Source organism: Dermacentor silvarum, chromosome 1, assembly GCF_013339745.2.
Source record: "Dermacentor silvarum isolate Dsil-2018 chromosome 1, BIME_Dsil_1.4, whole genome shotgun sequence".
In the NCBI taxonomy this organism is placed as follows: domain Eukaryota; kingdom Metazoa; phylum Arthropoda; class Arachnida; order Ixodida; family Ixodidae; genus Dermacentor; species Dermacentor silvarum.
The window spans coordinates 231,877,063-231,892,459 of NC_051154.1; the positions used below are offsets into that span (position 1 = coordinate 231,877,063).

At 50.1% G+C, this 15,397-nt stretch overlaps 10 non-coding genes across 10 annotated transcripts; all 10 read left to right on the forward strand.

Moving 5' to 3' along the window:
* Window positions 1-5,285: 5,285 nt before the first annotated feature.
* Trnap-ugg (transfer RNA proline (anticodon UGG)) lies at window positions 5,286-5,357 on the forward strand. Its single transcript has one exon. It is a non-coding gene; the product is annotated as a tRNA-Pro (tRNA).
* A 201-nt stretch (window positions 5,358-5,558) lies between these two features.
* Trnap-ugg (transfer RNA proline (anticodon UGG)) lies at window positions 5,559-5,630 on the forward strand. Its single transcript has one exon. It is a non-coding gene; the product is annotated as a tRNA-Pro (tRNA).
* A 200-nt stretch (window positions 5,631-5,830) lies between these two features.
* Window positions 5,831-5,902, forward strand: Trnap-ugg (transfer RNA proline (anticodon UGG)). Its single transcript has one exon. It is a non-coding gene; the product is annotated as a tRNA-Pro (tRNA).
* A 200-nt stretch (window positions 5,903-6,102) lies between these two features.
* Window positions 6,103-6,174, forward strand: Trnap-ugg (transfer RNA proline (anticodon UGG)). Its single transcript has one exon. It is a non-coding gene; the product is annotated as a tRNA-Pro (tRNA).
* Window positions 6,175-6,374: 200 nt separating this feature from the next.
* Trnap-ugg (transfer RNA proline (anticodon UGG)) lies at window positions 6,375-6,446 on the forward strand. The gene has a single exon. It is a non-coding gene; the product is annotated as a tRNA-Pro (tRNA).
* Window positions 6,447-11,804: 5,358 nt separating this feature from the next.
* On the forward strand, window positions 11,805-11,876 carry Trnap-ugg (transfer RNA proline (anticodon UGG)). The gene has a single exon. It is a non-coding gene; the product is annotated as a tRNA-Pro (tRNA).
* Window positions 11,877-12,076: 200 nt separating this feature from the next.
* Trnap-ugg (transfer RNA proline (anticodon UGG)) lies at window positions 12,077-12,148 on the forward strand. The gene has a single exon. It is a non-coding gene; the product is annotated as a tRNA-Pro (tRNA).
* A 201-nt stretch (window positions 12,149-12,349) lies between these two features.
* On the forward strand, window positions 12,350-12,421 carry Trnap-ugg (transfer RNA proline (anticodon UGG)). Its single transcript has one exon. It is a non-coding gene; the product is annotated as a tRNA-Pro (tRNA).
* A 201-nt stretch (window positions 12,422-12,622) lies between these two features.
* Window positions 12,623-12,694, forward strand: Trnap-ugg (transfer RNA proline (anticodon UGG)). The gene has a single exon. It is a non-coding gene; the product is annotated as a tRNA-Pro (tRNA).
* Window positions 12,695-12,894: 200 nt separating this feature from the next.
* On the forward strand, window positions 12,895-12,966 carry Trnap-ugg (transfer RNA proline (anticodon UGG)). Its single transcript has one exon. It is a non-coding gene; the product is annotated as a tRNA-Pro (tRNA).
* Window positions 12,967-15,397: the final 2,431 nt, after the last annotated feature.

Consider the following 15,397-nt stretch of genomic DNA (forward strand, 5'->3'; position numbering starts at 1 on the left):
CAAGCTCCTACGCAACTTGGATAAGGCCTCCGTCACTTACCTCACCGATACTATCAACGAAACGGGGAAGAAGGGCGAGCTACCCAACGCCTGCAAACTCGCCCACACGATCCTTATTCCCAAGCCGGGAAAAGCGCCTAGCTTAGACCACCTCCGGCGCATCTCGCTCACGTCATGCGTGGGCAAGGTGGCGGAGCACGTCGTCCTCAACAGGGTCGGTCGCTCTCTCGAGCGCCACGACTGCTTCCCGCATCACATGATTGGCTTCCGACCTGGGCTATCTACTCAAGATGCCATGTTACTCTTAAAACATCAGATTCTCAACGGAGGAAACACTCGGGATATCCGTGCCATACTCGGCCTCGATTTAGAAAAGGCATTCGATACGATCGCCCACTCGTCCATCCTGAAGGCGATCGCGGACCTCGGGCTCGGGCGTCGGTTCTAAGACTTTGTCCGCTCCTTCCTCACCTGGCGCGGGGCCGTCCTCCGTGCAGGAGACCTGGTGTCGGAAGAAGTCGAGCTCGGACAGCGGGGAAACCCCCAGGGGTCCGTCCTCTCGCCGACGCTCTTCAACCTAGTGATGATCGGGCTCTCCGAACGACTCTCGAAGATAGATGGGCTAAATCACACCATCTGTGCGGACGACATAACCATATGGTGCTCCGCGGGGTCGGATGGCTTCATCGAATGCGCCCTGCAGGAGGCCATTGAAACTGCCGAGTCCTACCTCGAACACACCGGTCTCAAGTGTTCCCCCACCAAGTCGGAGCTGTTGCTGTACTTGCCCAAACGCCGTGGTGCCAAGCCCAAAGGGTGGAAACCTCCGGCCGAACGCAACATCACACTCCGCATAAGAGACGGTCGTATAGTTCCTAGGGTAGACTCCATCAGGGTCCTGGGTATGATCATCGAGTCCCGCGGAACCAACACCCTAATGGTGCAGAAACTCATGACTAAGACTGAAAATGCCATACGACTCGTACGTAGAGTGGCCAACTGGCACCACGGCCTGAAAGAAGACAACCTACCGCGTCTTGTACATGCGTTTGTTCTCTGCCACTTTACCTATGTCGCCGCCATACAAAACTGGCTACATGCGGAGCGCCACAAACTCAACGCCTTCATTCGAAAGGTTGTGAAACGAGCCCTCGGCCTCCCCATCACCACTTCTACGTATAAACTCCTCGAGCTCGGCGTGCACAACACGCTTGAAGAGATCGCTGAGGCTCAGGAGCGAACGCAGATGATCCGACTCACGACCACCAAGGCGGGCCGCCACATTCTGAGCGAGCTCGGCTTTTTCTCCTCGATGGCCACGGATCCCCCAGATTTGACGCCGATCCGCTGCGAGATCCGAGACCTTATAACGATCGCTCCTATTCCGCGAAATATGCATCCCGACCTAAACAGAGGCAGGCGCCTTGCGCGAGCGACCGCCCTTCTCAGGCGCATAGACATGAAAACGGACGATGTCTCGTTCGTGGACGCCGCTGCCTATCGCAACAACCGAGCCTTCGCCGCGGTCGCGGTCTCGTCCTCGCAGCGGATCCTCAACTCCGCCACGACCCTCACTCGAGAGCCCGAAGTAGCGGAGCAAGTAGCCATAGCCCTAGCTGTGCTCGACAGCAAACGGCCAGTCATCTACAGCGACTCCAGACCGGCCATCAAAGCCTTCGAACGCGGCGTCGTCTCGGACCAGGCGTTACGCATCCTCCGCAGCGCGGATCAGAGTACCCTCAAGCACCACACCGTCATCTGGTTCCCCGCCCATCTCGGCCGGGTGCCGGGTGCCCCGCCAAACATCAACGAGATCGCCCACGACGCAGCGCGTGCGCTTACTGACCGCGCCGTCCCAGGGCAACCCCACCTCGCCGAGCCGGACCAACCGGGATGTACCCATTACGTACAATGAAATAACAAAACACTTCTACCTTGGACGCAGCATCTTTCCGCCCCCACACCCCAAACTTAACAGACCGCAGGCGCTAACCCTACGCTTATTACAAACAGACACATACCCAAACCCCGCCAAACTCCACGTTCTCTATCCTGACGCGTACCCCAGCGACATGTGCCCCTTGGGCGGATACACGGCGACACTCGCGCACATGCTCTGGGAGTGTAGAAACGCTCATCCAGACTCTACCTCGGACAAGTGGGAGAAGTCCCTCAGAAGCTCACTTCTCGCCGACCAGCAATGGGCCGTCCAGCAGGCCCACCAACCGGCCACCAGGTATTCCCTGTCGGTTCCTACGTGGGAGACGCCCGCTACGCCCTTAGCGCGTCCTGCAAGACCTAAATAAAGTTTTTCCAGTCCAACACATTGTTTTTGCGGGGAATTGCGTATAGTGCAGCAGTGTAATCGAAGCAAAGAAACTGCGCAGCATTGGTCATATAGTTTCAGTCGTTTCCCCGCATGGAACCCTGACAATAGTGGGTCAATCTCGTGTGTAACAACAACAGCAGCCGCAATCGCTCGCGTCATTTTGCGTGGCAGGGGCACGTACGAAAATCGAGGTATCGATGTTTCACCGAACACATGCGCATGCGCCTATGCTTCTTTCTTTATAGGGTAGGGGTGAATATTAGCTGTCTCTAAGAAAGCTCGTTGCTTTAAAATGGGAGAAAGGGTCAAGGAATTCAATTTGGCTTAATAATAAGGGAATGATGACCGCGTATATATGTTGCAGTGAGGACATTTAGGTAATGTTTGTTGTTTCGTTGCGTAATATCGTAGAGAATAGAACTGTAACCAGCGCATATCTAATGGTATACGTATTGGCGACTCCAAGTAAATGCTCGCTACCTAGCGGCCGCGCCGAGAAACAACCGATCCAGATTCAGGTTTGAAGCGAAAGAGAGTGTCATATCACGGCTTGCGCTGAATGCCTCGCTCTCAAATCATCTTGATGCCGCCGCGCACAAGCCCCAAAATGAAAAAAAAGGGGGGGGGGGGGCGATGGAAAGACAGTAATACATGATTTCATCGTTTCTAGAAAGAAGCAGTCGAGGCGCATCGGAGAGCGACTTGAGGCTCTATTCTCGACACGCATGACGGCTGCACGGCCGCCATTATCCGTCATGTTGAATCTCTCATTGGCTGTCGAGAGGTCACGTGTTTTGAAATTTGTGCCGGGAAAGTTTTGCAAAATGCAATTTTGCGTTTTCATGAGAATGACGAAATATGACGTGGAGTTGCAAATTTTATCGACTTAATACTTTTTTGTGGTCCTTGGCAACTATATTGCGACTTTAGCGCTTTAAAAAGAAAGTGGATGGTAGCGTGCAGACGTCCGTACAATGCATCTGCAATTTCGCGAATATGTGGTGGCGTTCCGAGATAGCCGCGGCATCTCAGCTTGTTTATTGGCTGAAGGAATATCCCGTGAAGAGCGTCACAGGAAGTGCCGTTTCGTAAACGTCCATTTGACGTTGCGTGACGTTGAGCTGGGCCGCCATTGCAGAGATTTTGCGCCATAATTTGTGGTGCGACGAGCGGCGCGAATTATGGTAATGAGCGGCCATAGGCATGTGTATCGCCGCATTTCCCCCGTCGTTTGGGGCCGTGAAAATCTTTTGTTCATTACGCGTGCTTATAGCATTTGCATCGCTCTCGGGAGGTACGCATTTGTGTTTTGAACCATCATTTTAATTAAAAACACGTTTACTTAAAATAATACTGGTTGAACATTGCAAACCTTCTGCGACTTATTGCATTTTTCACTGCTGCATGGGTTTGATTGTAATCAATATTAACGCCTTTTCTCATCATCGGAGGCTATGACAACGGTGGCTCTAAATTTATGAAAAGAAATGTACGCAAGGCGGCGCCTTTAATTTTCCTCACGAGGTGCGAGTAAGCAGCGAAGTGAACAAAAGATGGCAGCGCCGACGCTTGCGTCGCGCAAGCGGATACCTAGCCGCTATTCTGGACATTCCGCCATTTTCTTCGAGGCGTGACGTAGGCGTTACGCTTACAAAATGGCGCCGATAGCCCCAATTTGCTTTCGTAACGTGACGCAAATTTGATGTCTAGCCTAAGAAACATTGAACCTAGCGTTCTTAATAAAGGAAAACAGTTTTCCTCCCCAGTAAAAATAAAGCAACTAGCTCAAAGCGTACGATTATTCCGTCCAAATCGTTTATAGATTCCGTCGTCGGCAAGGACACAAGCTGTCGTCTGCTTTATTAGCTAGGATGCATGTCCTCGGGAAATGGAATGAGTCATCGTATATTGGCGCCCACGCGCTTGCTTTCTATAGCTTGAGACAACATACGCGACCTACCAGTGCTGATGAGCACTAGAGCACTGCATGGGCCGATTTTCTCAGCCCGGGCGCGGCCCGGGCCCGTTTTTATGTCGGGCTGCCCGCCCGAGCCCGAGCAAAAGTTTCATGGCGAGACCCGGGCCCGGCCCGGGCCCGGAAATAATCTACGTTACCTGCGCGGCCCAGCCCGCCACCCCTTTACCTTAGGCCCGAGCCCGGCCCGAGCCCGGCTCGAAACCGGCCTGAACCCAGCCCGAGACCGAAAAAGATCACCGAGTGGCATAAAAAAATAAAGAAGAGAATAAAGGAATGTATTCTTAAGGCATATATACATGTCATATGCAATTATGAACACCATTTGAGTGGTCTGAACGCAAATACCAGCGCGCGAAGTAGTACGAATGACCCCGCCGAGCAGTATCGCCAGCAGTTTCCAACGGCGCGACCTTCATGCGGCCCACTCCACTTCTGTCGCAGCTCCGCCACAGTATTTTTCCACGTCGGGCGCCTCACTGCAAAGCATGCGCCGCCCCAGCCGCTCGTCCCACTCAACCGTATTCTAGCTAGTGCACTATAGCCGAAGCGCCGCCACGACCGGTCGTGAGCGCAGCGCATGGATGGAGTAAATGGAGAAAGAAAGCATCTCGTTCCTCCATGGTGCAGCGTAATGAGCTGCTGCTACGTGGCCGGTTGAGAACATGCGTGCAATCATGGATGGACGCAGTGCCATATTTCCGCCGCGTGACTAATTATCTTATCTTACCAGTCATCGTTTTACCAATTCGCCTTTGAAGAATCAGCAAATCGGGAGCCCGTTCAAACTTTTTTTTTACGATCAGTCGGCATGTAAATAAATATTTCTAAAAACGAAGATCATTATTCTCTTTTTCCATTATGTTACTTTTCTCTTTTCAGCACAGACGCGACCAAAGATGCCCACTTCTTTCTCCTCGTTTTTCAAGCCAGCCAAGTTGTTGCGATACTGTAAACGTGTCACAAATGCTAAGTTACCTCGGCTCGTTGGTCTAGGGGTATGATTCTCGCTTTGGGTGCGAGAGGTCCCGGGTTCAAATCCCGGACGAGCCCGCTTTTATTTTTATTTGCGATCAGTCGGCATGTGAATAAATATTTATATAAAAACGAAGATCATTATTCTCTTTTTCCATTATGTAACTTTTCTCTTTTCAGCACAGACGCGACCAAAGATGCTCACTTCTTTCTCCTCGTTTTTCAAGCCAGCCAAGTTGTTGCGATACTGTAAACGTGTCACAAATGTTAAATTACCTCGGCTCGTTGGTCTAGGGGTATGATTCTCGCTTTGGGTGCGAGAGGTCCCGGGTTCAAATCCCGGACGAGCCCGCTTTTATTTTTATTTGCGATCAGTCGGCATGTGAATAAATATTTATATAAAAACGAAGATCATTATTCTCTTTTTCCATTATGTTACTTTTCTCTTTTCAGCACAGACGCGACCAAAGATGCTCACTTCTTTCTCCTCGTTTTTCAAGCCAGCCAAGTTATGCGATTCTGTAAACGTGTCACAAATGCTAAGTTACCTCGGCTCGTTGGTCTAGGGGTATGATTCTCGCTTTGGGTGCGAGAGGTCCCGGGTTCAAATCCCGGACGAGCCCGCTTTTATTTTTATTTGCGATCAGTCGGCATGTGAATAAATATTTATATAAAAACGAAGATCATTATTCTCTTTTTCCATTATGTTACTTTTCTCTTTTCAGCACAGACGCGACCAAAGATGCTCACTTCTTTCTCCTCGTTTTTCAAGCCAGCCAAGTTATGCGATTCTGTAAACGTGTCACAAATGCTAAGTTACCTCGGCTCGTTGGTCTAGGGGTATGATTCTCGCTTTGGGTGCGAGAGGTCCCGGGTTCAAATCCCGGACGAGCCCGCTTTTATTTTTATTTGCGATCAGTCGGCATGTGAATAAATATTTATATAAAAACGAAGATCATTGTTCTCTTTTTCCATTATGTTACTTTTCTCTTTTCAGCACAGACGCGACCAAAGATGCCCACTTCTTTCTCCTCGTTTTTCAAGCCAGCCAAGTTATGCGATTCTGTAAACGTGTCACAAATGCTAAGTTACCTCGGCTCGTTGGTCTAGGGGTATGATTCTCGCTTTGGGTGCGAGAGGTCCCGGGTTCAAATCCCGGACGAGCCCGCTTTTATTTTTATTTGCGATCAGTCGGCATGTGAATAAATATTTATATAAAAACGAAGATCATTATTCTCTTTTTCCATTATGTTACTTTTCTCTTTTCAGCACAGACGCGACCAAAGATGCTCACTTCTTTCTCCTCGTTTTTCAAGCCAGCCAAGTTATGCGATTCTGTAAACGTGTCACAAATGCTAAGTTACCTCGGCTCGTTGGTCTAGGGGTATGATTCTCGCTTTGGGTCATTCTGCTTCCGGCCACCGAGCGTGACGGTTCGTGGGATCATGGCCTCTTCAAGGGCAGCGACAGCGGCTACTTTTGGCCGCGGAAACAGGTACAGCAACGACGAAGAAACGGAATACCAGTTTATTTTGCCTCAACTGCCAAAAGGACGAATAGTGAATAACACCGTGTTTCTGCATGGTGATGTACGAGCGAGGCCTTACAAGGTCGAAGATTTTAGGGATGCCCTAACGCCTACGAGCCTGCTGCCGGAAATTGTGTGCCTTGGGGCCTACCAAGTTAATCATGTGTGGGCGGTGACCCTCAGTGACGCAGCTGCAACGAAGCGCCTGCTGGCCTTGAAAGAACTTCAGGTGAAGGGGCGGCGATGTGTGATCGTCGACCCTCAGGATCAGCAGGTGAAGCTCAGACTTCACTGGCTGCTGCACGGTGTGGCCGAGGAAGACGTCCGGACTGCATTGGCGGCCTTCGGCAAGGTAGAAGAGGTGAGTCGAGAGAAGTGGCGTGTCCAAGGTGTCGCAGACAAATGTTCCACCACGAGGACTGTTCTTCTCAAGCTGAAGAGCGGCCTGAAAGTGGAAGATATTCCTCACCAGATACGTGTTGCCGGAGAGTTGGCCTTGGTGGTGGTACCCGGTCGGCCGATGCAGTGCCTCCGCTGCCAAGGCACTGGGCACGTGCGGCGGGAGTGTAAGGTGCCACGCTGCTCCCGGTGCCGACGTTACGGGCACAATGACACCGAATGCGTCAAGACCTACGCTACCGCGACTGGCCCAGCCGCGAGTCAAGAGGCAGCAGAACTCGTCATGGATGTGGTCGAGACCGAAGACGCTGCTAAGGGAGCCGGAGACCTTGGGTACCCAGCGACAGGTGCTGGGTCGGTACCGGAGGGCGTTGACGCCAAGGGAAAGGGAACTACGGAGCAAGTGACTGCGCCGGCACGGGTCGACGCGGAAGCTGTCCATGCAAAGGAAGGCGCAAGTGAAGACGAAGGAGACGACGACGATGCACCGATGCAACAGGGCGAGGCCGCTATCGACGGTGACCGGGCTGCTAGTCTCGGAGCCACCTTCAAGCGTCCCCGTGATGAGGCCGAGGACAAGGACAACGCGGCAACCAGCTCCAGTGATGGGCCGCCGGCGAAATCGCCTCTTGGGAGGCGCTCGAGCTTCAAACCAAAGCCGAACGTTCCGTCCGACAGAAAGCCTGGGGACCAAGCCCAGCAGACAAACAACGACGAGAAACCGGGCGGTCCCGGAGACGGCTAGCCGACGGCTGGTCGTGAGGGGTAAGCACCATGCTCCGGGCCTACCTCATTCTCTAGTTCATCATGGCTCCTAATCCGTCACTCAGTATTGCAACTCTAAACGTTAGAGGGCTGGCAGCTAGGCGTAGGCAGAGTCAAGTCCTACGGTTGGCCACTGACCAAGACATAGACGTTCTAGCTGTCCAGGAGACCAAGGTAGACGGGGAGGAGGAGACCGGGAGCATGGTGAGGCGTTTCACGACCAGATATTATGCGGTGGTGAGCCACGCGGTAGGGACGTCAGCGGGATGCGTCCTGTTTATTAAGAAGTTACCCGACCTTGTGGTTGAAAGTGTATTTTCATGTCAGACGGGAAGAATGGTCGTTTGCGACTTTGTTTGTGGTGGAGTCGAATTCAGAGTTATGTGCATATATGCGCCAAATGTTGTAGAAGAGCGTGCTGTATTTTTTTCGAATCTTTTTCAGTACATTAGCCGTGATAAGTGCATGATTTTGTTGGGGGATTTCAACTGTGTTTTGAGGGCTCGGGATCGATCCAATAATGCCGGTATTCGAGATAAAAGCAGTCACATACTTTCCAAGTTGATTAGTGATAGTGAATTGGACGATGTATGTGACTGTCTGGAGGGGGAGCGGGAGGTGATGTATACACGATTTCAAGGCAGTAGTCATGCGCGGTTAGACCGCTTGTACATGTCACAAGACATGATTCCAATGTGTCACAGTTATTCTGTCGCACCTGTGTCGTTCTCAGATCACTGCTTGGTGAAGTGTCACATAGGTATGAAGAAGAAGGAATCATCTTTTAACTGGGAACTATGGAAAATGAATGCCTTACTACTAAAAGACGAGCCATTTGTAGAGGCAATACATGAGGCCGTTATGGAAGTATGCGATGAAAGTACTGAAACCATAGCAGAGAAATGGGAATGGTTCAAACAAAAGGTAAAAATGAAAGCAATAGAAAGGTCGAGCTGCTTAAAGTTTGAGAGGGAAATGAAAGAACGAGACTTACGAAAGATACTTAATCAGCTGATAGCGCTGGAGTGCGAAGAGCCAGGGGCGTATAAGCAAGATATGCGAACCATCAAAGAAAAAATCGAACAGTTGGACAAAGAACGCTATCAAGGTGCGATTGTGCGAGCAAGAGCAAACGCATTAGTAGCGGGAGAGACGCCCACCAAAAGGGCACTAGGACTTGAAAAAGCACATGGTCGACGTAATCATGTCGATAAGATCTCGTGGAATGGCACACTAGTCGAAGATAATAAGAGCATAGGCCGAGCGTTTTTAGAGTATTACCAGTCACTGTTTGCATATCAAGAAGCTAATGTAGATGAGTTCAAAAGGGTCTTTCTCAGTCGCATGCCGCGATTGAGTGACGACACGAAGGACCGATTAGAAGGGACTATAAGAGAACACGAAGTCGTAAAAGCAATAAATGATTTGAACAATGGCAAATCACCTGGACCTGACGGTCTGAGCGCTTGTTTTTATAAAGCCTTCAAGAAAGAACTTTCGCCCCTGCTAACAGGCCTGTTTAACGACGCGTATGTGAACAAAGCTTTGCCGCCTTCTTTTGGTAAAGCGCATACCATCTTGATACCTAAGAGTGACAAAGCGGAGAAACTTAGGCTCGTGACATCTTATAGGCCGATATCTTTAACCAATGTCGACTATAAGATTTTCATGAAGGTTTTGGCAGCCAGACTTCAAAGCGTCATCAAAGAAATCGTCGCAGACCACCAAACGTGTGGGATCAAAGGGAGGTCAATTTTTTCGAATATTCACACGATGCGGTGCGTGCTCGAGTGCTGTGACCTCACTTACGATGGCGTCGCAGTGCTCCAGCTTGACCTAGAGAAAGCTTTTGACTGTGTGTCTCATGATATTTTGTTTGCCATTCTGGATCACGTTAATGTAGGTGCCATCATCACTGAGGGAGTGGCATTGGCGTATCAGAACTGCACAACACGTTTAATTGTGAATAAATCATTGGGGGCCCCCATTAACGTCATGCGTTCTGTGCGTCAAGGCTGCCCCCTCAGTCCTCTTTTGTTTGCAGTTTACATTGAAACGATGTGTTTGGCGATAACTGAGAACGATCAAATACGCGGTTATAGCTTGGCAGCCGCAGAAGTCAAGCTCCTGGCATATGCAGATGATATCGCCGTGTGTTGTACAAACAGAGAAAGCGTAACGGAAACAATACGCGTGGTGAAACAGTTTTGTGATGTAACGGGCAGTAAAGTGAACTGGGGTAAGTCCCTCGGTTTGTGGCACGGAGAGTGGTCCTCGGCCCCGGACAACTTTGCGAATGTGAGCTGGGTGAAAACCCCTACCAAGTATCTCGGTGTTCCCTTGGATAGCTACAAACAGAGCGAGGAATACTGGACGAACCAAATAAAAGAAACAAAAGAAAAAGCAGACAGGTGGAAAGGCATCAACCTGTCCATTTTCGCAAGGGCAACTGTATGTAATTTGTTTTTCATTACGAAGTTGTGGTACGTCATGCAGACGTTGTTTTGTTCAAGGGTAAATGTGCAAAGATTGCACAGAGTGTTCGCCGTTTTTATCTGGGACTCTAACTGGGAAAGATGTAGCCGAACAAATCTGTTCAGGCGGGTGAAGGTAGGTGGCCTGGGCTTGGCGCATCTTTTTGTACGACAACTTGTCAATAGATTTTTGTTTTTTCGAGATGTGCGTGATCCTTTTCTGCGTACGGTATTACAGCTCAGATTAAGAGCTGCGCTGCCGGCGCTCATTGTTAGTACCAATAGTATGCCAGGAACGATTCGCGGCTATCTTAAAGAGGTAGTCGACAGTGTGCGCTTTCTTTCTGTGCGTTTTTCTTTCGATTATTTATCTGCCGTGAAAAGAAAGACATTATATAAAGATGTATGCGATATTATTTTTCCAGTGCCATTGTACAGAGCGATATACAGTGGAGGACCAGGACAGGATGTCCTTAAACGGGTGAAAAGAATGGAGGTGCCTACTGGGGCAAAAACATTCTTTTTAGGCTACACACAGGAACACTGTCAGTGAAGACGTTCATGGAAGAACGCGGCTTCCTTGTACCATGGGGCCCACACTGCTTGATTTGCAAGCAACCTGAAACTGTAGATCATGTGTTTTTGCATTGCTGGGAAGGGGTGTACTTCTGGGACGTCCTAAAACGGACAATCAAGAAGGAGTTTCCGTTGAATCCGCATGGGATCAGGTACTTACCGATTGACAATGAGGACGGGGTTCCATACGACCTAATTATGCTCAATGGCCTCCACTGTTTATGGCGGGCACGAATGGCAGGGTACCATTGCGACCCAGATGCTAGGCCTGCTCGTATTTATTTTCGAGAAAGTATGTCTCGTTTCATTGAAATTAAGAAAATGCAAGATATTGTACCCGATTGGCTGTCGAGGATAGAACCTCTGACAGCTTTAAAAGAATTTTAGTTTGACAACGCCAGTCCATGTTGGGCTGATGGCTTTCATGTTTTTCAGTATGTTCTGTAGGTGTTCTTTTTGTGATGTCTGTTTCTATACCATGTGCATTGTACATTGTCAAAGACCGGCAATAAATAAATAAAAAAAAAAAAAAAATTCTCGCTTTGGGTGCGAGAGGTCCCGGGTTCAAATCCCGGACGAGCCCGCTTTTATTTTTATTTACGATCAGTCGGCATGTGAATAAATATTTATATAAAAACGAAGATCATTGTTCTCTTTTTCCATTATGTTACTTTTCTCTTTTCAGCACAGACGCGACCAAAGATGCCCACTTCTTTCTCCTCGTTTTTCAAGCCAGCCAAGTTATGCGATTCTGTAAACGTGTCACAAATGCTAAGTTACCTCGGCTCGTTGGTCTAGGGGTATGATTCTCGCTTTGGGTGCGAGAGGTCCCGGGTTCAAATCCCGGACGAGCCCGCTTTTATTTTTATTTACGATCAGTCGGCATGTGAATAAATATTTATATAAAAACGAAGATCATTATTCTCTTTTTCCATTATGTTACTTTTCTCTTTTCAGCACAGACGCGACCAAAGATGCCCACTTCTTTCTCCTCGTTTTTCAAGCCAGCCAAGTTATGCGATTCTGTAAACGTGTCACAAATGCTAAGTTACCTCGGCTCGTTGGTCTAGGGGTATGATTCTCGCTTTGGGTGCGAGAGGTCCCGGGTTCAAATCCCGGACGAGCCCGCTTTTATTTTTATTTACGATCAGTCGGCATGTGAATAAATATTTATATAAAAACGAAGATCATTGTTCTCTTTTTCCATTATGTAACTTTTCTCTTTTCAGCACAGACGCGACCAAAGATGCCCACTTCTTTCTCCTCGTTTTTCAAGCCAGCCAAGTTGTTGCGATACTGTAAACGTGTCACAAATGTTAAATTACCTCGGCTCGTTGGTCTAGGGGTATGATTCTCGCTTTGGGTGCGAGAGGTCCCGGGTTCAAATCCCGGACGAGCCCGCTTTTATTTTTATTTACGATCAGTCGGCATGTGAATAAATATTTATATAAAAACGAAGATCATTATTCTCTTTTTCCATTATGTAACTTTTCTCTTCTCAGCACAGACGCGACCAAAGATGCCCACTTCTTTCTCCTCGTTTTTCAAGCCAGCCAAGTTGTTGCGATACTGTAAACGTGTCACAAATGTTAAATTACCTCGGCTCGTTGGTCTAGGGGTATGATTCTCGCTTTGGGTGCGAGAGGTCCCGGGTTCAAATCCCGGACGAGCCCGCTTTTATTTTTATTTACGATCAGTCGGCATGTGAATAAATATTTATATAAAAACGAAGATCATTATTCTCTTTTTCCATTATGTTACTTTTCTCTTTTCAGCACAGACGCGACCAAAGATGCCCACTTCTTTCTCCTCGTTTTTCAAGCCAGCCAAGTTATGCGATTCTGTAAACGTGTCACAAATGCTAAGTTACCTCGGCTCGTTGGTCTAGGGGTATGATTCTCGCTTTGGGTGCGAGAGGTCCCGGGTTCAAATCCCGGACGAGCCCACTTTTATTTTTATTTGCGATCAGTCGGCATGTGAATAAATATTTATATAAAAACGAAGATGATTGTTCTCTTTTTCCATTATGTTACTTTTCTCTTCTCAGCACAGACGCGACTAAAGATGCCCACTTCTTTCTCCTCGTTTTTCAAGCGAGCCAAGTTGTTGCGCTACTGTAAACGTGTCGCAAATATTAAGTGACCTCGGCTCGTTGGTCTAGGGGCATTCTGCTTCCGGCAGCCGAGGTGAGCGGTCAGCAGAATCATGGGCTCCAGTGGAGCGGTGACAGTGGCCCTCGTTGGCCGCGAAAACAGGGTGAACGGGGAACACGACACAGAATATCAGATTATTTTGCCTCCCCTGCCAAAGGGACGCGTTGCTCTAAACACCGTATTTTTGCACGGCGACGTGCGAGCTAGACCCTACCGAGCTGAGGATTTTCGGGACGCTCTTGGCCCAACAGGAGTGCTGCCGGAGGTGCTGGCCCTTTGGGCCTACCAGATCAACCACGTCTGGGCTGTAAACATGAACAACGCCGACGCCACAAAACGGCTGCTGGACATCAAGGAGCTCAAGGTAAAGGGGCGGCGCTGCATCGCGGTCGACCCTCAAGACAAGCAGGTGCTGCTGCGTCTTCACTGGCTGATACATGGTGTGGCCGATGAAGATGTGAGAACGGCGCTCGCGGCCTTTAGAAAGGTCGTCCAGGTCACCCGAGAGCGATGGCAGGTTCAAGGAATCAGCGACAAGGGGACGACCACCCGGGCCGTGTTGCTCAAGCTCAAGAGCGGTTTAAAGCTGGAAGACCTCCCGCACCAGATCAGGGTCGCTGGTGAACTGGCCCTAGTCGTTGTGCCTGGCCGGCCAATGCAGTGCTTGCGCTGCCAAGGCATTGGTCATGTACGTAGGTCATTACTGAATCTGATTCAAAAAGGAAGGGAGAAGGCCCGGAGCATGGTGCTCACCTAAACGTCTAGCAGGCCATCCGGTGGCCGTCGGTCGAGTTCGTCCGGGGTCGGCTTGGCGGCGGGCCTATGGTCGACCTCCAGGTTCGGCTTAGGCTTGAGGGTCGAGCGCCTTCCGGACAGTGCCTTAGCAGATGGAGCCTCAGAGTCACCGCCGACCTTTCCGTCGGCTTTCTCATCCTGCTGCAGGGACCTCTTGAAGGGTGCCGAGACGCCTTCGACGCGGCCGTGGGTAGGGGTCGTGTTGTCTTCCGCTGCCTGCGTAGCGTCAGCATCTTGCTGGTGGCTCTCGTTTTCTGCCGGGCCCTCAGTCATGCTCTCGAGTGTTGCGGCAGGCTCCTTGGGGGGAGGGACATCCTGTCCTCCTTTCGTCGGGGTGGTCGTCCCGCTCGTCTCTGCCACCTCGTTGCCGCTTCCGTCTCCCTTGGCCGCGTCCTCCGCCTCGATGACGTCCGTCACGTGGTCTGATGTCAACGGCTCGCTCTCCATCGAACCCGCGACTACTGCGTAAGAGCGTACACAGTCCACGTCGACGTGGCCGAAAAGCCTGCATCTGGAGCAACGGGGAACCTTACATTCTCGTCGAACGTGGCCAGAACCCTTACAGCGCAGACACTGCGTAGGGCGACCCGGTGAAACCACAAGCGGGAGCTCACCGGCAACGTGGATCTGGTGGGGCAAGTCGTCAATCTTCATCCCAGTCTTCAGCTGCAGTAGCACTGCTCGAGTCGTCGAGCCCTTGTCGGAGACGCCATCCACTCGCCAGCGCTCGCGGGTCACTTCGGTCACTTTGCCAAAGGAGGCCTGCGCCGTCTTCACGTCCTCGTCTTCCACTCCATGCAGAAGCCACTGGAGATGCATCTTCGCCTGTTGTTCCTTCGGGTCGATTACTATGTAGCGACGCCCGTTCACCTGCAGCTCTTTCAGCGCAGCCAGCTTTTTGGAAGCTTCGTCTGTGTTCATCGTCACCGCCCACACATGGTTGATTTCGTACTCTCCCAGGGCGACGACGCCCGAGAGCATACCAACAGCTTAAGCGCGTCCCGAAAATCTTCTACACGGAACGGGCGAACACGAGCGTCACCGTGCAAAAACGCCGTATTTAGAACGATGCGTCCTGTTGGTAGTCATGGCAAAATAATCTGGTAGCCCTTATATTCCTCGGTCAAATTGCCGCTCCACTGGAGCCCATGATCCCACGATCCGTTGAGCTCGGAAGCCGGAAGCAGAATGATAGACCAACGAGCCGAGGTAATTTAACATTTGTGACACGTTTACAGTATCGCAACAACTTGACTGGCTTGAAAAACGAGAAGAAAGAAGTGGGCATCTTTGGTCGCGTCTGTGCTGAGAAGGGAAAAGTTACATAATGGAAAAAGAGAATAATGATCTTCGTTTTTATATAAATATTTATTCACATGCCGACTGATCGTAAATAAAATAAAAGTGGGCTCGTCCGGGATTTGAACC